This window comes from Malaclemys terrapin, chromosome 15 (assembly GCF_027887155.1).
Source record: "Malaclemys terrapin pileata isolate rMalTer1 chromosome 15, rMalTer1.hap1, whole genome shotgun sequence".
Taxonomy (NCBI): domain Eukaryota; kingdom Metazoa; phylum Chordata; order Testudines; family Emydidae; genus Malaclemys; species Malaclemys terrapin.
In genome coordinates, this window is record NC_071519.1 from 22,057,697 (window position 1) to 22,082,453 (window position 24,757).

Here is a 24,757-nt window from a genome sequence, read left to right on the forward strand (position 1 = left end):
TTCCATGCCAGCTATGGAAAACGCTGGTTTTGCAAGGCTGAGATAATAATTCATAGTCAAATGAACTGACACAGCAGTCGTGGATGATGCTATCATGACACATATGTTCTAATTATTTAAACCCTGTTACTTTCTGTGTTTAGTAGTTCATTGAATTTCCCCTAGGGATTCTGCTAATAGCCCCAAATCCATCTGACCTATGCCATGACTGGGTTGATTGAAGATTCTGGTTTCTACTGGAATATGCTTCATAAAGTTGCATTGGTTGAGAAGCACTGGGAGGGATTTGCTGGTGGGATTAAACCCATAAGAGAAGTGGCTACAATAGTCCACACTTTCAAACTGTAAGCCACCGGTGGATTTATAGCTACAGTTAAAAATTTAGGTCATGTGAATCCTTTTATTATAAGTGAGGAAATTCTGTCATTGGCCAAGAAATGGAGTTAAACACATAAATATAAATAAAGATGAAAGATTAAAAAAACACATAAAGCAAATCAAATAATCACCTACTGTCCAGATCAAACATTTCAAAAGAAAAGGTAGCACTGTGGCATTTACCCTACTGCTTGGCTGTCTTTTTACGTTTTGATGCATTTACTCTCCAAGCTGGCTAAGGGAGATAGGCCTTTAACATTTGTTTGAGGGCCCCTCTTGGGTTGATGATAAAAAATGTCATGTCTAAAGCAGCGCAGGTATCCAACATTGCCCCTTTCTGATCGGAAGAGAGATCTTAGAAGCACTGGAAACCAAAGAAAAAACATTTTTCTTTTGCCTACGGTCAAGAGTTAAATATTTAACATGTGCAGTGAAATCAGCACAGAATGAACTTACCCTGCAGAGTGTGCCAGAGAAGCAGAATGAAAGTTCTGAATCGTTTCAACGTATCCGAAGTTCTGGTTGAGGGGATGTTCACACCTCTGAACCTAAGCCCGTTGAAGTCAATGGAAAGACTCCTGTTGGGCTTGGATCATACCCAGAGTAAAATTGGGAGGGAGAGGGGGGAATAACTTCACTATAAAAGAGACCCATTATGGTATACTTACATTTACTGTAGAAGTGTAAACGCCTGACATTTGTTGACAAAAAGCAACAAGAAGGCCCTGCAAGTATATAACTTAGCACAAAATAGTTAGCCAGGTTCAACATATGTGGTGGTTAAGATTCACCATAATCAAATGCCAAAAATTATATATTCTTAATAAAGAGGAATATTTTTCAGATGGTTGTTAATAGCTCTCTGATGCTAGCTTCTTGGACTCTGATATCTTGGACAGTAAGAATATCTCTGTTCATTCATTTAATGGCCTTTGCATGTTATGTAGCAACTAACTAACTAACCTGACTTATTAATTGTTGTAGTTCTATTATTTAAAGTTTTCTATTTTGGGGGTTTTGTTATTGTATGATTTGAAGGTCAGAGAAGCCTTCAGATATTATTTCCAACGGAGTAGGAATCTATTATCAAAATGCCTAATATTTAAAAATATAAGTAAACAAAAATATGCTTGAATGAGCCTGTATTAATTCTATCCTGTTTATTGGCTTTTTTTTTTTTAATCTTGACTTCAATCATTAAACCTGACACCCGGTTAGCTCTTGGGGTAATGTATACTGTAAGTGTTTGGAAATCAAAGATGTTTCAGTTTCTAGGGCCAAACTGTAACTGCATCGTCTTTTCCTGGAACTGGTCCCTTCAAAATAAGTTGGATCCTTTGAAAAATAAAAGCCAGGGCACTGGATACTTAAAAACAAAACGTTATCCCTGGAGTCCCTGATGTTAAATAGTAATAAAAACAAATAGTATTTGCTCTACGCAGCCTCTAAACTATTTATATTCACAGGGTTGTTGGATAGAAAAGAACCCAAGAGCTTTGGGTCGGGGCTCTGTTTCAGTTCATCAAAGCTGACATTCTTTGGGCATTCATTGTGTTTGCCTATTCTGCGTATTCCATCTCCCACAACATCTGTACTGTTGCTCATCAGAACTTGAGTAAAATGCCCCAGTGACTTAGAAGCTTGGTTTACACAAGTTTTTGTATCAGGATAACTATTTCAGTTAGGGGTATGCTTTTATTTTATTTTTTTAATTGAAGTAATTACACTAATACCACCCCTAGCGTGGACGCAGTTATATTGGTAACAAAGTGCCTTTCACTGGTATAGATTATTTGCCTTCCCGTATGGGAATGCTATACTAGTATAAGCACTTTTATAACCGCATCCATGGAAGTTGTACCATTTTAGCTATATCAGAATAGTTAAAGTGCTACAACTTTTGTGTATAGACAAGGCCCTAAATCCACTTCGGCCCTTTTGAAAATGTTAATCCTCTTCTAGTTATCCTCCTTGATAGATACCAATGGGACAGCATGCCTCCAAAGGTGACTTTCCTAGCTTTATTCTGCTCCCACTGAAATGATACTTTCCATTGATTTCAGTAGAGACATGACTCAGTTCTATATATATATATATTTTTTACCTGAGACTTGAGAAATATGATTCTCTAATGTAAAATCTATTGAAGACTGGAATAGTTGTTTGACATCTTTCCCCAAGGGAGAGAGGGAGAGGCCCAGGTTAAAGCTTTTTGGACTACTGTTTTCTTTTCTCTCTTTTTTTTGCTATGTGGATTAAACTACAGGGCATCTATAAATGTTGGATCCTATGGGAAGTTGTGGGCTTATGCAGCAAAGCGTGAACTTTGATATACCTGAACTTCTGTCAGGCGTGTCAACTTTTAGGAAAACACACGGAGAAAGTAGATTTCTTATGTCTTAAAGCAGCTCATCTTTAGACCAATGACTGCAGAGCAATATGAAATTCCATGTGGTCTGGGTTGAAAAAGCCTAGGAATGGACAAGCTAACTCCACTTTGAATTTGATCTGGGACACTATTTAAAATCCGGGTGGAAATCATTTGTGTTGGGCTAATGTTTAGCCAGACCTTTTCCTTTTAATTGAAGGGATACTGTTACGGAGTTCCTGGGGGAGAGCAGGGAACTGTGGGAAAGGAAAGGGGAATGGATACAGCATGTGTATCAAAGTGTGGAGAAAAATGAGATCCCCTTCCACCCAAAGCCTATTATCTGAAACATAACAGCTGTATTAATCCTGTTAAGTAAAACAAATGTAAAGTTGTGGGTAATACCTTCTACCAGACTAATTTACACCTGAGTACACCAAAGCTCCTGTCAGTCATGCATCTTCAGCTGGGATTGAATTGCCATCACAGGAGTATAACACAACTCTATCTGCCCAGAACTAAAAACCAGAGAGAGAGGCCAAAATCATCCTTTTTGTTAATACAGCCCCAAAGCAACAGCAGGCGCAGACTTCATCAGATTCTATCAAGTTCAACATCTATAAAAGATTCTGCGAATAGAAACTGATATTGTAGTCCCCTTCGCCTACATATTTGTACAGTGATGCAAACAAGAAAACAAGTCTCTCTTTTTAAAAAACATGGCATCTGTCAGTTTCAGTTACAAAGACCAATAAAATCCTATTGATTGATGTCAAACAGTAAAGACAAAATGCAAAAGACATCAGTAACCCTGGAAAAAATATGCATAATTATTTCTCAAGTATAAATTTCCAGATCACTCTGGATCCTTTATTAAGATGTTCCTAAATATTCCTAATAATAGTAAGGTACTTGAAGAAATACTTTACAATGTAGGGAGACTGTATGATACATGCATGTTAATATGCAGTGAAATACATGGGCATATCCAAACCTTTTACTAGACTTTGCCATAAGATTCTCCTCCAAACCATCCATGCACACATTGTTTTGCCTTTCAGTCATGAAGTTTGAGCTTTGTCAGAATCTCAAAAGACAAACTTCTTCCTGTTTAGCATAAATCAAAGCTTGGCAGGAAAAATTATCGATGCAATTATTATGCCAAAGAAAAGTCAGACCCTGTAATGTAAATTGGCATAACTCTGTTGACTTCAGTGGAGTTGTGTCAATCTGTAATGACTGAAGATTAGTCCCTACCAATAATTTTAAAGAGCTTGGCGTGCTTCAGGATGCCTAGACTTTGTCCTGGATGTTCTGTATATCTGCAGCAGAAAAAATAATTTATAAAGTGGCAAATGCTAAAATATGACGCATGAAAGAAAATTATGAGTTGGCTAATGATAACAATAATTAAATATTTAGAGAAGGGCCTGAGCCAATGTCTTGGACCTGAATACACTCAGGCCTTTGACAGTATCTGAGATTCAAAGCTGGATCGGGGGTCCGAATATTACAAATGACCCTTCTCTTTCTACTGAAACCGAACAGAAAATCCTAGATCTGAAAAACTCCAGCATTACAAAGGAGCCCTGTACTATATCACTTTTGTGCCACTGTGTGAAAAATAAGCACAGATATAAGTAAGCCAAGATTTTCATTTGGACACCTTTGCTTAAAAACTTGACCGAGTACTGCCTGAGCTCACCCAAGGTTATTTTTAGTGCATTACCTAAGAGTCATATACCAGTAGGGTGACCAGATGTCCTGATATTAGGGGATTTGTCTTATATATGCAACTATACCTTCCCCTCCCACCCCCCCAAAAGTGCCCCACGTTTCACACTTGCTATCTGGTCACCCTGTGTACCAGAGATTTTTAAATAGAACATCCCACTGGAGTCAATGGAGCACTCTGTTTGAAAACTGATGTGGCACATAGTATTTTATTAATTATTATTGGTGGTGGTGGTGTTTTGTGGGCTTCTGTAAAATGCAGGCACCATAGAATGAACATTTTGAAAGTTTTGAGTTCAGGAAGGACACGGCCTTGGGCCATGGTAGGGGTTAATTTAGGGGACTTGGCCGGTAGAGAAGGGTTCTGGACTCTGTGACGACTTTCAAATGCCTTTGTGTCTTTTGTCTTCATTGAAAAATGTAGAAGTGAGGTATGGTTTATGCTATTGCATGCAATATACAGTAAAAATCTGAGGTGTGGAATGGGCCCTTGACAATTAGCAGCTAGACACTGCAGAGAGATTACTAGGTGTATTCATTGTACATGTTTATTAACCAGTGCTGATGCGTGTCGAGAGCGGGGCCACACTCTGCTCATGGTTACTACTGTGCAGCCTCCTTGATTTCTATACATTTGGATACAAGCATTGGGTTCTACTCAGAGGGGCTGCATGGGTGTGATTGACAGCAGAATCTGTCCCACAAAGGGAGTGGACCCTGATTTCCTTGCACATCCCCAATCATTCCCTGATTTCCATGAGAGTCTGGGGTGCACTCAGGGTCAGGCCATGGGTCTTCAGAGTGTATAAAAAACAACCTTCCCATCAACGTGAAAACATGAAGAGTCCCTCCAGCTGGGTTGTGTGGAAGCTGGTAGCATATACACGTGTAGGGAGGTACTGGTTTCACTAAGGGCTGTCGATCCTTATCTGTTTTAACCTGAATTAGCTAGAAAACAGGTCGTAGGGCCTGATTCTCCTAACATGTACACCAGAGGAAAGCAGGTGTAAATTGATGGAATACACTACAATAACGTGGTGTAAGGGAGAGCAGGATTAGGTCCCATGGAAATGACCTCAACCAATATCTGTTCAGCATCGATACAGATGACTGTTCCTCGTTTGCTTTGCTTTTAGTTTCCAGGCCTGATAGGAATGTTTTCGTAGAACCACGTGCTTCATCGTTCACACATATTGTCTGAGTGTGAAGAATGTGTTTCAGAGCAGGTTTAAATATAGCACATTATCCCGAGGTCTTGTAAGTGTTTGCATCCAGGAAAACACCGGAGGTGGATTCCTGTTGTGTATTTCTCCCTCCGGACGGCTTTTATTCTGAGTGTGGTTCAGTTTCTAGCAACCGAGCAGGGTCTAGCTGAGAAGCTTCTTGTGGGTCGATGTGAAATTGACTAAAAAGTTTCATTTTAGTGGAATCTTTGAAAAATTCGAGCATTACAATCTGGGCTCACACAGTAAATATTTAATATTTAATATTTCTTCTTCCTTTAATTTTACTGTCCATTTTTATTTATTAACTGAATCCTTTCCACTATCCCTCATGCACAGAATGTAGCTCTAAGGAACACTGGGTAATCAATAACACCCTATGGTGGGGAGGGCCATTTAAGTACTTAGATGGATATTGAGTTTAATATGGTATAGACCAGGGGGCTCACAAAGGGTTTGACTCTGCTCTCAGTTTCCCTTGTGTAAATCAGGAGCAACTCCAGTGAAGTCGGTGAAGTTATACCAGTATAAGTTGTAGCAGCAGGAGGGCCAAGCTGTTTATTTTTGAAGAAATATAGTTGCTTCCTTGTGAAGATTCCCCTCTCCCTCCAACATGAGAGGACAATTCTGAATCTTGCTAAGTTATCTACCCCAAATGATTTTCTTTTAGACCATAACAACATTTATTCTATATGTATCTCCGCATAGCTATATGGTGTATGTATATCTCTACCCCGATATAACGTGACACAATATAACACAAATTCGGATATAAAGCAGCGCTCCGGGTGGGGGGGGGGGCTGCGCACTCCGGCGGATCAAAGGAAGTTCGATATAACACGGTTTCACCTATAACACGGTAAGATTTTTTGGCTCCCGAGGACAGCGTTATATCGAGGTAGAGGTGTATATATATTGCAATAAGGGAATTTTCTCTCAGTGACGTCAATGGCAGTCAATGACAGCAGGATCGTGTCCATTATTAGAGATGGCTGGGAATGATTTGTTTTTTCTCCTATGGAAAAATATTGATTGAAAAAAATGTTTTTGTCAACTTTTCTTTGAAATGTTATGGGTCTAAAAACCACAATCCGCAAACAAACAAAAAAGGCTTATTTTTGGGTTTCAAGGTTTTTTTTATGAAAGCCCATTTTGGGGGGAAAAAATGGACATTTTCTGCAAAACTTTTGTTTAGTTGAAAAAGAAACACTTTTTCACAAAAAAAGTTTTGATGGAAAAATTTCAAATGTTTTTATCTCTGAGGCTTGTAAAACACCCTAACAATAACTTTGTGTGTGTGTGTGGGTGTGTGAATGTGGGTGTGTGGATTCTAGTTTGCAGACCCTTACCGCATTAGTATTCTTTACTCATGTAATTAGTTGACTGATTTTAATGGTACTGCTCACCCAAGTAAAAACTTGAATTATCAGCTCCTACATTTGTGGGGTATTTCATGTAGTGTTGTTACACTATTTACTGATTTATTTCAAAATAAGAGATAGCTTTCAATATAAACCTAGTCCAAGTACAGTACTTCACTCCCACTGCTGTTTTGGAGGAGAAGCCCTGCATTTTAGGGATCCATATATTAATAGAACATTTATATTCCAGATTACGCATGGCAAAAACAATACGTTACTCAGGGCCATATCCTCAGATGATGCAAATCCTGTGATTTCAGTGGATTCATCCAAAAAATCCTGATCAGCTTTAATTCTCACTATTAAAGCAGATGAGGGAACAGGATTCTATTTCTTTAGGCATACAGGAGCCTATTCCCTATATACTACACATATATAATAAAACCTCTTGTAAGTAAACACACAAGGATGGGGTGGCTTAAGAGAGGTGTTCTGCAAGGCAAAGAAATGTACATATGTTTGTGGTTACTTAGGAGATCTTTTAAGACTAATAAGGTTGTTCCCTGGATAGGATTCACTGTACTAACGTACATATATGGAAGAGCTTAAAATGTAGCCACAAAGCTGTATTGAAATATATTAGGAAGATTGTATGTTGGGGTTTGCCCTTATTCACAAGCAATAAAAGATGTGAAAAATCTCATTGAAACCTATAATAATAATGAATAATCTAGGACATATTCTCCTGTTTTATTGCCGAGCGTTTCCATGAATATTTTACAAATACACCTGCCTTTATCCTTCCATTTGTTTTTGTTCAAAACTCCCATTTGATCTCAACACTTGCAATACTTTTTATTTTCTGAAGACTGAAGGCTGGAATAGTTGATATTTGAAATATTCTATAAAGCAGGAGGGTGATAGAAGGGACTGTAGATCATTGCAGACTGATGTCCATTTTAGTTGCTTTTCACTAGTAGATTTGTTTTAGATCACTCGATAACAGTGAAGCTGGCAGTGTTGATGTAGCTGCCTTGGTCCCAGCATATTAGAGAGATAAGGTGGGTGAGGTAATAATATCTTTTATTGGACCAACTTCTGTTGGTGAGAGACACAAGTTTTGGAGTTTACACAGACCTGAAGAAGAGCTCTGTGCAAACTCAACAGCTTGCCTGACGCACCAAAAAGAAGCTGGTCCAGTAAAAGATATTGTCTCGCCCACCTGCTCTCTCTAATAGCGAATCTGGCCGTTGACTAGTAGGGGACGGTGTTAGAATTGGAATAGTTGTTTTTGCTTTGTGGGAATACATTATAGAACAATAATAAATGATGGAACAGGGTTTGGGGATGAGAGTGAAGCACAATTGATGGATTGTTTTATTTAGAATGACTTAGAGCTCAATTTCACTCCTACTGAAGTCAATTAAATAGGAGTTGGATCAGTGCCTCAATGAGTCAATTTGAATCATGCTTTTATTGTAAGCACTTAAGTCACATTATAAGGTAGTTTAGTACCTATATTTAAATCATGTTACAACAAAAGTTTTTATGAAGACTCAGACTGATAGATTTATTTTTTTAAATTTTCATGGACCCATTTTGTTGTTGTTTGGATTTAGACATCTCTTACAGTGCTTGAAACCCAAATGTTGCAGCATTTGGCTGTTGTTAAACAATGCTATAACAAGTAACATTATAACTATGTTTCTATCTATCAAAGCCTATATAGTTGAAAATCACATGAGAAGAAGCAAGTGAAATTGATTAGAGAGTAACTTAGAAAGGGCCCAACCCTGCACACCTACTCGCATGTGACTTTACTCATGTAAGGCCATTGAGTTAAAGGGACTACTCATGTGAGCAAAGATATGTTTAAGCATTTGCAGATCAGGTTCCAGCATGATAAGGATTATATTTTGTTTCCGTTGTCTGAGCTGAGTCAAGCACAAAGTACAAAAGGTACACAACATACATGATAAAAAATGAGGTAGGCTTGTAAATTCTTTCAGGTTTAATAATATAGGTTTAATTGGTTCTACCTTGGGATGGGGGAATAGACTAGATAACCTTTCAAGGTTCCTTCAAACCCTACATTTCTACGATTCTTGTAAGGAGTTATCAGCAACAAAGGTCAGGGCATTTGCTTTGTAAATTATGACTTTTAACCCTGACTTTGTCTCTATTTCATGTTATGTGCCTTTAAGTAGGAGAGAGAGTTCTTGATTTTTTTTTAAAAATCCCAAATATTGATCCTTTTTATATTCAGCGCTGCCCAAAATTTCTCCTAATACAATTATTTTCTGCAGAATTCAAAGGTATGTTCCCAAATGTGTTTATTTATAGCATTTGAATGCTGACAAGTCTAGTGTCTCCATGCTTGTGTTTGTTCTGAGGGACAGAGTGTGCTCACGGGGTTGTGGTTCCTAGTGCTTTCTCCGTCGATCTGTCAAAAACTTTGGATGTTGTGGATCGTGACTGTATAAGTGGGAACGAGTAGGGCTCATTCTTATCTATCTGAGTGGACTAGCATTGGCCTGCTAAACCCAGGGTTGTGAGTTCAATCCTTGAGGGGGCCACTTAGGGATCTGGGGCAAAAACAGTACTTGGTCCTGCTAGTGAAGGCAGGGGGCTGGATTCGATGACCTTTCAAGGTCCCTTCCAGTTCTAGGAGATAGGATATCTCCATATATTTTATATTTGTCCCCATAGACAGGAGACCTTTTACTCTATGCCAAACATTGAAAGGAATTCTGCAGGGTTTGGTGTTGGGTCCTGTTTTATTGTCACGCTTTGTAAACAGCTGTGTCAAAATGAAAGATGAAGGGCCTGATTCCCATTCCCTCTAAGGTCGCTTTACATTGCTCCGGCTGTGTAAAAGGGTCTTAAAGTGGATGGAAATTCCAGACCAGTGCAAAGGAGCCTTAGTATAAATTAGACTCTGGTCCAGAACGTTTCTAATGGCTGTGTTCACCGTCAGGGCCGGCTCCAGGGTTTTGGCCGCCCCAAGCAGCCAAACAAACAAACAAACAAAAAGCCGCGATGGCGATCTGCGGCGGCAATTTGGCGGGAGGTCCTTCGCTCCGAGCAGGAGTGAGGGACCGTCCGCCGAATTGCCGCCGAATAGCTGGACGTGCCGCCCCTCTCCGAAGTGGCCGCCCCAAGCACCTGCTTGGTAAGCTGGTGCCTGGAGCCGGCCCTGTTCACCGTGTACTACTGCCCCTTAGGAGCAGGTGCGAATGACAAGCAGCAACTAGATTTTGATAATATTTTGCAAACATTCCCGGATATTCCCCTTTCCTTTCATAAAAAGGAACAAACTCAATGGCTAAAGGGATTAATTACGGCCTGATTTTCAGAAACACTGAGCCACCAACAACTCCTAGCACATTTAGCGGGAGCTCAGCATCTCTGAAGATCAGACCCTCTAACTCTGTAGTCATTGTGGCCTTTCACTCATTTTAAAATACAACAAAGGATATGAGTGGAAAATGCTGACGAAGTGGATTGAGGTTCTTTTAGGACCATCTCAGGTCTTTTCTTTTCTTTTTAAATCAGACTTTCCACTGAAATAAATGGGAAGCTGCTTATAAATTGAGAGCCCAGGTAGCACAATAGCCTTTAAGTTCTGTAACATTGTTTAGCCAGGTAAATTGGCTGTATTATAGATTTGGCTATTTAGGAAACTGCTTCATATGCGATATCACATATCTTCTTCTTTTGCTCTAGCAAATTGTCAAGTTGTGATTTCATCTTTCCTTTTACACCTGCATTCTGTTTTCAGTGCAGTTCCATAAGGGACAAGCCCACTTAAGTGGTCTCAAGTGTTTTACAAAACACTCATTTTAGTTTTATAAAAACATGCATAACAGTGCAAAAAAGACACACCCCTGTCTCCCTTTTTCAAGAAGAATGGGAATTCCACACCACTTGGAGAGTTAATGCAGTGATAAGTGCTTTTCATGTTACACAGTCCAACTTAAAAAATATTTTGCATTTTAATTATCTATACATACACTAAGTCACTACACTGGAAGCCGTCTATAGCATATGATAGCCATGTGGTAAAGCAACTATGGCTTTGTACCACGTGTAAGCAGACCTGGGTTCTATTTCTGTAATAGATCTCTATGTGTTCTTTGGCTCAGTTTCCCCCTCTGTAATGTGGGCATGGTTAAACTTATCCTTGGTTTGTAAAATGCTTTGAGATCTGCTGATTAAAAGTAATATATCAGGGGTTCTCAAACTGGGGGTAGGGGCCCCTCAGGGGGTTGCGAGGTTATTACATGGGGGGGTTGCAAGCTGTCAGCCTCCATCGCGGACCCCACTTTGCATCCAGCATTTATGATGGTGTTAAATATATTAAAAAGTGTTTTTAATTTATAAGGGGGGTTGCACTCAGAGGTTTGCTATGTGAAAGGGATCACCAGTAAAAAAGTTTGAGAACCACTGTAATATATAAAACTGAATGTTATTATGTATTCATACATACCGAACTTGTAGATATGACTGGTGTTAACTCACTGGTGATGTTAACCTTGATGCCAGGTTAAAAAGTAGATAAATATAATGTTTTATCTGTTCACTCTCTCTCTCTTTCTCTCTCTCTCACTCACACACACACACAAGTAATGGAACCTTCTTATGGTGAATTCACATACAGAAAAAGTCCATTGACAGTGGTGAACCATGAAAGCCCCAGAATGTTTCCATGCATCGCAATGTACCAGTTGTAATTTGAATTACACAAAACCTCTGCTTAGAGGGAAGTTGTTCTATGAAAAAACTGACATTGCTGTAAGAGGCTTAACTTGTGTCGTTTTTATAGATGGAAAAACCTGCGGCTGAATAGCTTCTCTTGGCACTGAATTATTCTGTTTATTTTCTTATTTAGTTAAAACAATACCAGAAGAAGCCTAGAGTTCATTTTTGGCTTCTGGTGTGTAGGACAGTTTAAGGTGCAATGTGTTTTAAATATATTTCAGGGAAGGATGGTCCAGAGGTTAGGGCATTTGCTTAGGATATGAGCAATCCAGGTTCCATTCTCTGCTCTGCTGTGGTCTTCCTATGTGACCTGGGGCATGTCACTCAGCCTCCAGGTCTCCATTTCTTATCTGTGGATGCTTCCCTAACTCAGGGGGTATTGTCAGGATAAATACATTAAAAAATGTGAAGTGTTTTGAGATCTACTGATGAAAAGTACTATAAGAAATAAGCATGATTATTTAGTTATTCTTAACCCATCGCAGATCATTCACCTCTAACAACTGGTACCAAAATTGGAAACGCATGTCCATCTTATGATCAGCTGAGGCCATATCTACATTACGGGGACTATACCAGCATAGCTACAGTACCTACATGGAGGGAAGGAATTCCCCCATCAGTGAAGTAACACCATCTCCCCGTGTGACGGTAGCTAGGCTGACAGAAGCATTCTTCCATCAACCTAGCTGCATCTGCACTGGGGGCTGGGTCAGTGTAGCTACATTGCTCAGGGTGCTCTGAGTGAGGCAGCTATGTAGACGTAAATCTTAAGTGCAGACCAGGCCTTAATTTATGTGTCTAGAGAGTTACTACTCCAGTTAGAGCTGGAGCATTTTGTGCTTTGAGACTAGATTCAAAAATGCATAATGATTGCTCTGTCTCCTCATTCGTTTACTTAATCTATTTTTGCTCTACACAAGCATTCTCCATCCAAGCTTCTTGCACCTTACAACAATAAGTCAATCAAAATAAAGACTTAGTTAGCACAGATGTTCCAAGGGCCAATTTAACTCTTTGGATGCTGCAGAGTGTGCACCCAAATTCTTCTTGACTCAACCCTCCCCCCCCGCCATTACTCACTGAAGTCAATGGGAGTTTTGGGTGGGTAAGGAGAGAAGGAATTATGCCAGATATATGTATACAGAAAGGTCCTGCTAAGCTGGCAGCTTGGAACGTGCCGCTCTTGTGAATGGAGATAAGCGAACTTCACGCAGTTTTGAGAACTATGTAAGAGAGAGCGGAAGGTTTGGAGCTCTGAATTTTCCTCAATTCTGCCACTAACTCAGTGTGATCTTCAGCAAATTACTTCCTTCACCATGCTTCAGTTTCCCCGTCAGTAAAACGAGACCAGCACTTACCCACCTTTATAAAGGATTGTGAAGTGAAGTGCTAGAGAAATACAAAGTGTTATTACAGTCTGGGTTTGCAACATTAGTTCAAGCTAATGTCACCATTTTCTTCACAAAGGTGATTCAACTAAACTAACTAATTTAATAGCCGGAGAGGCACCTGTGCCATGTAGAAGGGATAGACCAGCCCTCTCCAAAAGTTATGCTGAAACACGCAGGAGCCTACCGACAGTATGTACACTGTATTTATTCTTTCACTGAGTTTCTCATTCCTCATCTCCGGTCCTTTTTTCCTGTTAACCTTTCATTTGCTTTTCACTCTGTCCACTCTCTGCTACATATTACAAGATATCTTTTTGCTGCATTTTCTCTCTTTCTGATCCTTTTTTTCAGTCTCTCTCCTAAGTGGAACATTAACCTGATGACATTTGAGTTCAAGTCAAACTTTCGAACCCATGAAGTCGAGTGGATTTGGAATTAGGCAAAACCAGTTTGCCCATCCCTCATTGTAAAAGGGTTAATCCTCTAAACTATTGAGAGAGAAGGGCAGGGAATTATGAAAGGATCCCCTGTTTTATAAGCGTTTATATTACCAGTGGTTGGATACTAGTAATAAGTAGGTTGCTCCTATGATTAATGATTGCTTTTCAACATGTTGACAATGGGTGATATGGTTAATTGCTGCAAAAGCCATTTAAGGGTACAGGCTTCTTATCACAACTGTGCTGGAAATTAGATGTTAATATCACACAGAGTTATTTGTTTCCTGTGTAAATAATTTAATTAAAGGTAATCTTCTAAAGAGGAGGACATAATTGATCATGTGCCCTGTTTTCCTTCCTTACATTGTCTTAGGACCTGCAAGAATTTATTTTTTAATGTAGGTTTGTTTTTATATTAGAAATTCAGCTTGTATCCATCCCAGACATCTATATGGACCACTGAAGAACTAGTAAGATTATGACATCATGAATGAAATTTGATTTAGAAGAGAAATCATTTGAGGTCAGGCTCTTTAAAGTTTTTTGCTTGTTTTATTTTTTTTCTAACACCATTTTAGGGAAGAGCTGGAACCAAAATCATTAGGAGTGTTTTATTTTGATTTAATTTAAATTGATCTTTTGCTGACTTGAGAAATAGGACACTCTTAATCTGAAATAGGTGTATACACCCATAAATTTGCACTGAAATAATTGAGGGTGTGAATTAAAACTGATTTAGTTAGTTCAATTCCAACTTGGGTGTAGACAAGCTTTGAGAGACCTGGGAGGCAAGACTGCTTTTTAAGAGTTTTATATCCTCATACCTTCAACGAATGACTGTGAGAGCTCCCAGAACACGTTTGAATCTTTGGGTAAAATCCTGGCCTCATTGCATCAATGGCAAAGCTTCCAGGATTTCCCCCATCTATATTTAATGTTGCACCAACTTAACTAAAGATATATTTTTTAAACTAGGGCTGTCGATTAATCGCAGTTAACTCACGCGCTTAACGCAAAAAAATTAATTGCGATTAAAAAAAATTAATCGTGATTAATTGCAGTTTTCATTGCACTGTTAAGCATACCAATTTAAATTTATTAAATAATTTTGGATTTTTTCTACATTTTCAAATATATTGAGTTCAATTACAACACAGAATACAAAGTGTACAGTGCTCACTTTATATTATTACTAATTACACATAATTGCATGCTAAAAATGATAAACAAACGAAATAGTATTTTTTCAATTCACCTCCTACAAGTACTGTAGTGCAATCTCTTTATCATGAAAATGCAACCTACAAATGTAGATTTTTTTTTTGTTACATAACTGCACTCAAAAACAAAACAATGTAAAAATTTAAAGCCTGCAAGTCAACTCAGTCCTACTTCTTGTTCAGCCAATCGTGAAGACAAACAAGTTTGTTTACATTTACGGGACATAATGCTGCCCGCTTCTTATTTACAATGTTACCTGAAAGTGAGAACAGGCATTTGCATGGCACTTTTGTAGCCAGCACTGCAAGGTATTTATATACCAGATATGCTAAACATTCGTATGCCTCTTCATGCTTCAGCCTCCATTCCAGAAGATATGCTTCCATGCTGTTGACACTCTTTAAAAAAATAATGTGTTAATTACATTTGTGATTGAACTCCTTGGGTGAGAATTGTATGTCTCCTGCTCTGTTTTACCCACATTCTGCCATATATTTAATGTTATAGAAGTCTCGGATGATGACCCAGCACATGTTGTTTGTTTTAAGAACACTTTTACTGCAGCTTTGACAAAACGCAAGGAACCAATGTGAAATTTCTAAAGATAGTTACAGTACTCGACCCAAGGTTTAAGACTCTGAAGTGCCTTCTAAAATCTGAGAGGGAATAAGTGTGGAGCATGCTTTCAGAAGTCTTAAAAGAACAACACTCTGATGTGGAAACTACAGAACGTAAACCACCAAAAAAGAAAATCAACCTTCTTCTGGTGGCATCTGTCTCAGAGGATGAAAATGAACATGTGTCGGGCTGCACTGGTTTGGATTGTTATCTAGCAGAACCTATCATCAGCATGGACGCATGTCCTCTGGAATAGTGGTTGAAGCATGAAGGGAAATATGAATCTTTAGTGCATCTGGCATGTAAATATCTTGCAACCCTGGTTACAACAGTGCCATGCGAACACCTGTTCTCATTTGCAGGTGACATTGTGATCAAGAAGCGGGCAGCATTATCTCCAGCAAATGTAAACAAACTTGTTTGTCTGAGCGATTGGCTGAACAAGAAACAGGACTGAGTGGACTTGTAGGCTCTAAAGTTTTACATTGTTTTATTTTTTAGTGCTGGTTTTTTTTAGATAATTCTACATTTGTAAATTCAAGTTTCATGGTAAAGAGATTGCACTACAGAACTTGTATTAGGTGAATTGAAAAATGTTATTTCTTTTGTTTTTTACAGTGCAAATATTTGTAATAAAAATAAATATAAATTGAGCACTGTACACTTTCTATTCTGTGTTGTGACTGAAATAAATATATTTGAAAATGTAGAAAACATCCAAAAACATTTAAATAAAAGGTATTCCGTTGTTGTTTAACGGTGCGATTAATTGCGTGATTAATTGCGATTAATTTTTTAAATTGCGAGATTAATCACAATTAATTTTTTTAATCGCTTGACAGCCCTATTTTAAACTGATTTAGTTATACCAGTGGAAAAACCCTGTGTGGACACTCTTAAATCAATTTGAGCCTCCACATGAGCACTTTGCACAGTTTTAACTAAACTGATTTAAAAACTGGTTTTTAGCTAAACTGGTGCATCAAACCATTAGCTTCCCGAAATCCCCTAGGAAAGATACGGCAGGAGGACTAGACATATTATGGCTGATATTTCTAGAGGGAATTAAGATGTAAGAGCCCCCAAACCAGCAGCAACAAATCCACATTTCAGACCAACTTTGTGCATCACAAAGAACCCATAACAAGGTCACAATTTACTATCTTGGTATTTTTTCCATGTGCAGGTTGACTTCCAGGGCCTAATTCTCCTTTCATTTGTGCCAGTATATATAAGAAGCAGCCCCATTAATGGAGTTACAATGGTGCAAAACTGGTGTAAATGAAAGGGTAATCAGCTCCTCTGTAGGCAGAACCTGCCTCTCAATGGAGCCTGATCTGAAACCCATTGACGTCAACAGAAATAATCCCATTGACTTCAGTGGGGTCTGGATCAGGCTCTGAATGAAATGCCTGGTTATCATAAAAAAACCACGAGGAAAGTACTCCTCACTGTCAGGGCCGGCTCCAGCGTTTTTGCTGCCCCAAGCGGAGAAAAAAAAAGAAAAAAAAGCCGCAATCGGCGGCACTTCGGCAGCAGGTCCTTCCCTCCGAGAGGGACCGAGGGACCTGCCGCTGAATTGCCGCCGAAGACCTAGACGTGCTGCCCCTTTGCGTTGGCTGCCCGAAGCACCTGCTTGCTGCGCTGGTGCCTGGAGCCGGCCCTGCTCACTGTTTTTGCTGATACAGACTAACATGGCTACAACTCTGAAACCTGATTATCATAGACATGCAAAGGGCAAGCCAAGAAAACCTGGAAATTCCACATCATTTGCTGTCAAACTGAGAGGATGCATCTAGTGGGGTTCCCCCACAGAGGCGGCGGAAGGTCCCGCCGCCGAAATACTGCCGCGGTCGCCGCCCGCCAAATTGTAGTGCCCTATGCGACCGCCTAGGTCACCTAATGGGTTGCGCCAGCCCTGGGTTCCACAGGGATGTGTCCTGGGTCAGGTACTATTCCATATTTTCATTATTGACTTGGATAATGGAGTGGAGGTTATGCTTCTAAAATCTGGGGATGACACTAAGGTGGGAGGGGTTGCAAGCACTTTGGAGGACAGGATTAGAATTCTAAGGGACCTTGATAAATTGGAGAATTGGTCTGAAATCAACAAGATGAAATTCAATAAAGACAAGTGCAAAGTATTTCACTTAGGAAAGACAAATCAAATGCACAACTACAAAATGGGGAATAACTGGCTAGGTGGCAGTACAGCTGGAAAGGATTTCAGTCCTGGGGGTTATAGTAGATCACAAATTGAATGAGCCAACACTGTGGTGCAGTTGCAAAAAAAAATGCTAATATCATTTTGGGGCATATTAGAAGGAATGACAAATGTAAGACATGGGTGGTAATTGTCCTGCTCTATTTGGCACTGGTGAGGCCTCAGCTGGAGTACTGAGTCCAATTCTGGGTGCCACACTTTAGAAAAGATGTGGATCAAATTGGAGAGTCCAAAGGAGAGCAATAAAAACGATAAAAGGTTTAGAAAACCTAACCTATGAGGAAAGGTTAAAAAACTGGGCATGTTTAGTCTTGAGAAAAGAAGACTGAGGGGGGAACCTGATAAGTCTTCAACTATGTTGAGGGCTGTTATGAAGAGGATGGTGATCAGTTGTTCCCTGTGTCCACTGAAATTAGAACAAGAAATAAGGGGCTTAATCTGCAGCAAGGGAGATTTAAGTTAGAAAGTTTTTCCTAATATCTAACTAGAAGGGTAGTTAAGCTCTAGAATAAACTTCCAAGGAGGGTTGTGGAATCCCCATCACTAATGGTTTTTAAGAACAGGTTAAACAATCATCTGACAAGGATGGCCTATAGATATAATTAGTCTTGCAGCAATGCAGGGGATAGACTAGATGACCTCTCGAGGTCCCTTCTAACCCTATATTTTTATACTTCTGTGATTATTGTCTAATAACATATTAGCTGTTCTCAAGACATAACAATAAACCCTGAGGAGTTGTCTGACCTGGTCAGTGATTGGAATTACAGGTGGGTCATATCACCTGTTAAACTGAATCTTTGAAAGCACAGTAAAGGCTCCGGCAATGCAATGGAACTCCCAATTTTCAGAGTGCAGCAGGAAACTGACAGAACACCAGATCTTTCAGAGTTCCATCCAGCCCTGAGAAATCTGTTTGAGACGTGTCAAAATATTTACATTGGATTTATGCCTTTAAATAATGATCATGCCATAGAATATGGGAGGGGTGGTTGATGCTTGGTTAAGTATGCTGCTTTCTTTCTCAATTTGAAAATTATAGATATGCACAAAGTGTTATTTTGGTTTGAAAATTGCGCACGGCGTAAGTGCCTATTATTGGAGGTGGGAAACCCATAAAGCACTGTCAGTTGTGCAATAGCAGCATACACAGATTGCTTGATTATTAGCATATATATTAATGGGACACTAAGGAATTTCATAATCATATGACACAAGAGAATTCTCAATGTGGTGTTCATGCAATTTACTTATGCGGAAATAGGCTTAGCAAACTGTGGGATAAGAATATCTTCCATTAGTGCCTTCCATTTGAGGATCTCACAGGATTTTTACAAGCACCCTTGTGTAGTAGGTACCATCCTTATTTTACACATGGAGAATGCAGAGGCACAGGGAGGTTAAGTGTCTTGGGTGAGGTCACACAGGAAAATCTGTGGCAGAGCCAGGAATCCCATCAGGTCTCACTCTTTCCAAACTCGTATCTGAACTACCAGACCATCCTTGTCTATCATGGGGCTTCTCAGAACCAGAGTAAACCATATAGCTACAGTAATATGCTGTTTTCTATTTCTTTCTTGCTGATATGCTTTGTCATTAATAATTAGTTCTCTACAGAGCCATAGATTTACCTACTGCTTCACAGAACAGCACAATATTAAATTCCACCGTGATTGATGCCTCAGAAAAAAACTTTAGATAAGTAGATATACAGATGAAAACTAGAAATGGGCAAAAAATGGATGCTTGAATCCAAACCCCTTCAATTGTTGAGGTGGGGAAGAGTCTCAAGTTTGGATACAAAACTGCAAGGAACTTATTTTCTAGTTCCAGTATTGATGCAGATGTGACTGAAACATCAATCCAACATGGCATGAATCTGGTGAGATCAGCCCACAGTATGAGTTTGCAGGACTTCAGCACCATAGATGCCAAATTCAAACCCTAGAGCTAATTAGGACTGAAATCTACCCCAAATCTCATCTGGATCTGGATAGGGATATGAACACTATGTCCCCTTCAATTAAAATAGGAAAAAAGTACTGCATCAAACTCTAACATGAGTGGTGGGTCATGTTCTCTGGAAGTCCTAGATTTCTAAGGCTCACTGACTGGAATTTCTGGCTTATACATGCTTGAATCCCTCTAACACAATGTTTCTCAACAACTGATCCGTGGACTGGTGCCAGACCCTGAGATTTCCCTGATACAGTTTAGGAAGGTAGCAAGCTGGTCCCTGGTATCAAAAAGATTGAGAAACACTGCCTAACAGACCTGTGATGTATGCAGCTCTGTAACTGAAAGGAGAGATTGTCGTAGTGTTTTCTGACTCATGCAGCATGGCATATTTCTATAGTGCGTTCCAAACATCAAAACTGACATTTTCAAAAGGGGCCACTAATTTGGGGTCTTTTAATTTCTGGGACACCTTTACGGCTGATATTTCAGAGAGGCTGAGCCACAATGGGAACTGCAGCTACTCAGCCATTTTTGAAAATATTGACCTAACAGTTATATCCAAATGAGCATAGTGCTTGTAAGAGTCTGCACCAACTTAAAAGAAAGATTCCCTAATATCACTAGTCAGGACCCCAGGGCGTCTCCTCAAAGGACTGGTGATTTTCTGTTGTTTGTTGGTTTTTTTGCCGCCTTCTGCATCATATTTTATACCTTTTCCTTCTGCACCCTTGAGAATGGTGATGCTCCATCTGTCCTGACTTGCATTTGCAATGTTTTTCCCCCAAGAGAGCATTTCAGTGGAGAATTCTGGGCAGTGGGAGCTGAACATGTTCCCTTTTTGGGGAAAGGAAAGTAAAATATTTTGGGCCAAATGCTACCCTTTAGGATGTGCACATGGCCATGATGTAGGAGGGAGTGGGTGGGTCATGTGCAACTGAGGGCAGAATCTGGCCCTTTAAGTGGGAAATCTAGACTTATGGGGAGCAAACTCCATTCTCAATTACATCCGGAGTAATCCTTTGACTTCTATATGGCACCAAGGTGGCTGTATCTCCTCTAACCTTGGATCGATGGAGTGCATGGTAGCTCATGAGGACTCCTGCATCACACTTCTATTTCAACATAACCTCGCTGGGAATCCTCTAACCTCAGCCATGGATCAATCCCCTCTGCCTCTGAGAAAGCCTTCAAACTGAAAACAAGCCTCATCCCTATTGCCTAAGCCTCATCCCTTAGGGAAGAAACATGCCAGTCCTGGCCTCCAATGCTTGGAATCCTGCCATCGCCTCATTTTCACAAGAGAGACCAAAGCTGTCACATGGTAACATTCTGGGCAGCATTAAGGATGTAGTACATGTTGTTCAAATGCAGATGGCAGGAGGGCTTGTTCCAAGTGAGCACTCTCAAAGTGGCCATTGCTCCTGGCATAGGTCCATCTGCATAGGGAGGACCTTGTTCTAATCTCCCATCAGTTTCGACACAGAAGTAACTCCATCAGCTTCAACAGAGCTGCTACCCCTAGTTTCCAAGGTGTGCCTGAGATTAGAATTAGGCCCAGAGGATGCAAACCCATGTCTATTTTTTACTATAGTAGACGTGCCTGGCCTTATTCTGCTCTCACACCAGAAGGCTTGAAATCAATGGGGTGAAATCAATGGATCCGTCAGATCCTCAGCTAGTATAAGTCAGCGTAGTGCTGACTTCAATGGATCAACACCAGGTTCCACCAGCCAAGGCTCTGGCCCACAACGTGTTTATACCAGAGCAAAATTTGTGTCAGTGTGATCAGCCTTGGTGTGTTTGTCTATTTATACGGTAGCTAATTATTTTGCCTATTGCTTAACTGACATTTCCCTTCTGCAGATTAACTCTGTCGCAGCTTCTTCTATTATCCTCATACCGGCATCTATCTGCCTTGTTTTGGGGATAAAGGAAATATTCAGTAGCGTGGTTTGCAGGTCTGCAGAATGAATGCAGCATGTCCTTTCCTTTGCTTCTGGGCCACGGCGCGGGCCAGCGAAATGGATGTGTTGGGACAAGCAGAATGAGAAATTCTGCCTGCAGATTGCAGGTATAACAGTCCTGGGTGTCCTGCCTCATATGGGACACTCCCATTTCAGTGTTAGAGTCAGGGCAGGAGGAAGGGTCAGTGATAGTGCAACATGCTAGCTAAGACCCCGATTCGGAAAGACTTATGCACAAGCCTAATTTTGTGCATTGTGAATGGTCCCATTGAAGTCAATGGAACTACTTACACTGTGTATAAGAATGGCCAGACTGGGTCAGACCAACAGTCCATCTAGCCCAGGATCCTGTCTTCCGACAGTGGCTGGTACCAGACACTTCAGAGGAAATGAACAGAACAGGGCGATTGTCTAGTGATCCATCCCCTGTCATCCCATCCCAGTTTCTGGCAATCAGACATACGTTTTTCAGGATCAGGGCCTAAGTGTGTCATCTGCCCTTTACTGGCTGGTCTACACAGAGGATAAGAGCCTGCTAGTGCTACAAACAAAGTTACCCCCTTTCACTGAAATGGTACAGGCCTGTGTTTTGGTGCTAAAATTGTCATCAGTGCTAGAAGCCATGTTGCAGCAGTAGATTTTGATGAATTCGATATTAATAAATTTTAGCCATCTGAAAAATGAGAAGAACAGGAGTACTTGTGGCACCTTAGGTGCCACAAGTACTCCTGTTCTTCTTTTTGCGGATACAGACTAACACGGCTGCTACTCTGAAACCTGAAAAATGAGATTGTTTTATATGTCTTAAGTCTATTTTGTTGGTGTACGATCAAAATGAGAAGAACAGGAGTACTTGTGGCACCTTAGAGACTAACACGTACATGTGTGTACTACTGCTCTTATTGGATGAAATGAAAACGGCTCATCCATATGTCATAGGTCTTATACTGCTGATGGCCAGGGGAGAGTCTCTTTTCATTCAAATGGCAGAGGCCTGAGGGTTTGAAGCTTTCTGGGTAGTCATGGACGTGTTACAGTAGGCTTGAATCTATTTGTTCTGAACACATCACATAACATTTAAAGGAAATGCAAAACTGACAACATCATCATCATCAACAACAAATGTCAGGACTGGATGAAATCCCGGAGCTAATGGAGTCTGGCCCCAGTCTACACTCCACGTGGCTATGGATTCCAACATGCATGCTCTGGACTTCTTTGAATAACACTGCTGTTGGCAGTATGAGTATCTTTATCCCTGCTGTATGTTGTTCTTTCATTACCCAGCCACAAGGGATTTGTCTCTCTTCTAATTGACAAACACAAAGGATGGGAAGGTTGGACAAAACTCGCTCATGTATCATTTGCATCCTTCTAAATTGCATTGTGTGTGCAGCTGTTCAGTCAAATCGCCCACCAAGTTTATTTTTGTCCCAGAGAGGAAACAGAGACGCGTGTTCTCTCTATTAGGGCAGATCGGAGATCAAAGAATCATACATGCAGCTCAGGAGACACCTTTGCTAGGAGGTTTTGGGTTGGAGTGAGATTATAACAGGCAAAGTTTTAACCAAAACTCAGCACATCTCTAGCAGATTTACACTGGCACCTGTTGAAATGTTCCTTTCATTTAGTTCACAGAAAGTGGGGCGTCTTCCAAGAAAGCAAGAATTAAAAACTGGTCACTGGCCCAGGAGATAAAAGCATTTTCCACAAGGCCTGACAAGCCAATATTAAACGGATCTCTGTTTAGCGATAATTAAACTCTATTTCTTCCCTTGTGTCACTCACCAATTTGGTTTATGCCTCTGAAGCAGGAAGAGGCAGTGACATTTATGGCCAGCTTTTTGTTGGCACGAAAGACAAGGGTGGGCTTGTGAAACCTGAAGAGTGCTTTTGTGTGCGCTGCTAGTCAGCTGTCCAAAGTTAGTGTTTGCTTATGGCTGTTGTGATAACAATTAACAGAACAGGAAATAAAGGACTGATTGATTTATGCACACACAGCATGATGCATGTAATTTAGACACAAACAATGCCATACAAAGTGGGAGTTGACCTGCCTTTCAAACGTGTTTCTAGGGGCACTTCAGGGTGTTGCTTTTCAACCAGTAAAACCCCTACCAGGCTACTTTCCGCCACACTTAGGGACAATGGGCCCGTGCAAGGGAGAACTCACCACAGGATGTGCTCCCCTTGCAGCTGGGCACGGCCTAGCAGTCTCTCCTCCTCTAGCACCTTCTGTTGATGATCGCTCCTGCCCTGCAGCAGTCTGCTTCTTCTTGTGACTCAGCCCTCCAGCCTGAATCCCACCTCTCTCAGGGTAACAAAGTCCAGGCAAATAACTGTCCCAATCCTTATGTCCGGTCTTCAGCCCTCAACTCTGGGGTCACTGTACCTCTTCTCTCAGGACTTTCAACTGCCCTTCATCCCCTTCTTAGGGCCTCCCACTACACTTGGTTCCAGTCTAGGGACCCTATAAACCAGCAGCCCAGGCCTGCTCCATCAGACTGTGTGCTGCTACCACCCTACCAGAGACTGTCAGTGGGCCTCTCCCACAACCCCTCGAAGTTTCCCCCTTCTTTCAGGGCCATGACTCACAGACTCTTCCCTGAAATCCCCCAATAACCCCCAAAACCCAAAGTATAAACGTAACCCAACGTCTGCCCTCCCCAGGTTTGACCTTTCAAGCCTCTGAAGTTCCCCTTGCTCTGTTCCCCAGTTGAACGCCTCACAGGGCTCTCTCCCTAGGAGTCCAGATCCTGCCCTTTTATCAGGGATCCTCGTCACTGGAGGTTGTTCTACTTCCCATGGCTGTTCCATGTCTCTCCTGGCCTCTTGCCAGACTCTGCTACTCAAGAGAGGGTCCCCGAGGCTTCTTCTATGACCCTGCTGCTCTCTCAAACGCCCGGAAAGGGACTGTAGCAGCCTTTCCCTCTGTCCCTGCAGCCTCTTTCTAATCTGTGCTTCCTTTCATTATAGTCACTGCCCAGCTCCATCTTTAATTAGGCCGGGCTCACTCAGCTGGGTTAATTGGCCACTCAGGCCAACCGTAACCCTTTCAGATCTAGTATGGAAAGATTACAGGGCCATCGTTATGTCAGAATAAAAGAGCCTC

General features: G+C 40.7%; 2 protein-coding genes across 2 annotated transcripts in view; one reads left to right on the forward strand and one right to left on the reverse strand.

Moving 5' to 3' along the window:
• The window catches only part of ARHGAP32 (Rho GTPase activating protein 32), a 475,360-nt gene extending 474,459 nt beyond the window's left edge, over positions 1–901 (reverse strand). The window contains exon 1 of the mRNA XM_054049530.1: positions 835–901. The gene's annotated coding sequence lies outside the window, so the exon portion shown is untranslated. The remainder of the gene's footprint in view (positions 1–834) is intronic.
• Positions 1–24,757, forward strand: part of BARX2 (BARX homeobox 2) — a 49,555-nt gene that overhangs the window by 2,802 nt on the left and 21,996 nt on the right. The gene's annotated exons all lie outside the window — the stretch shown is intronic.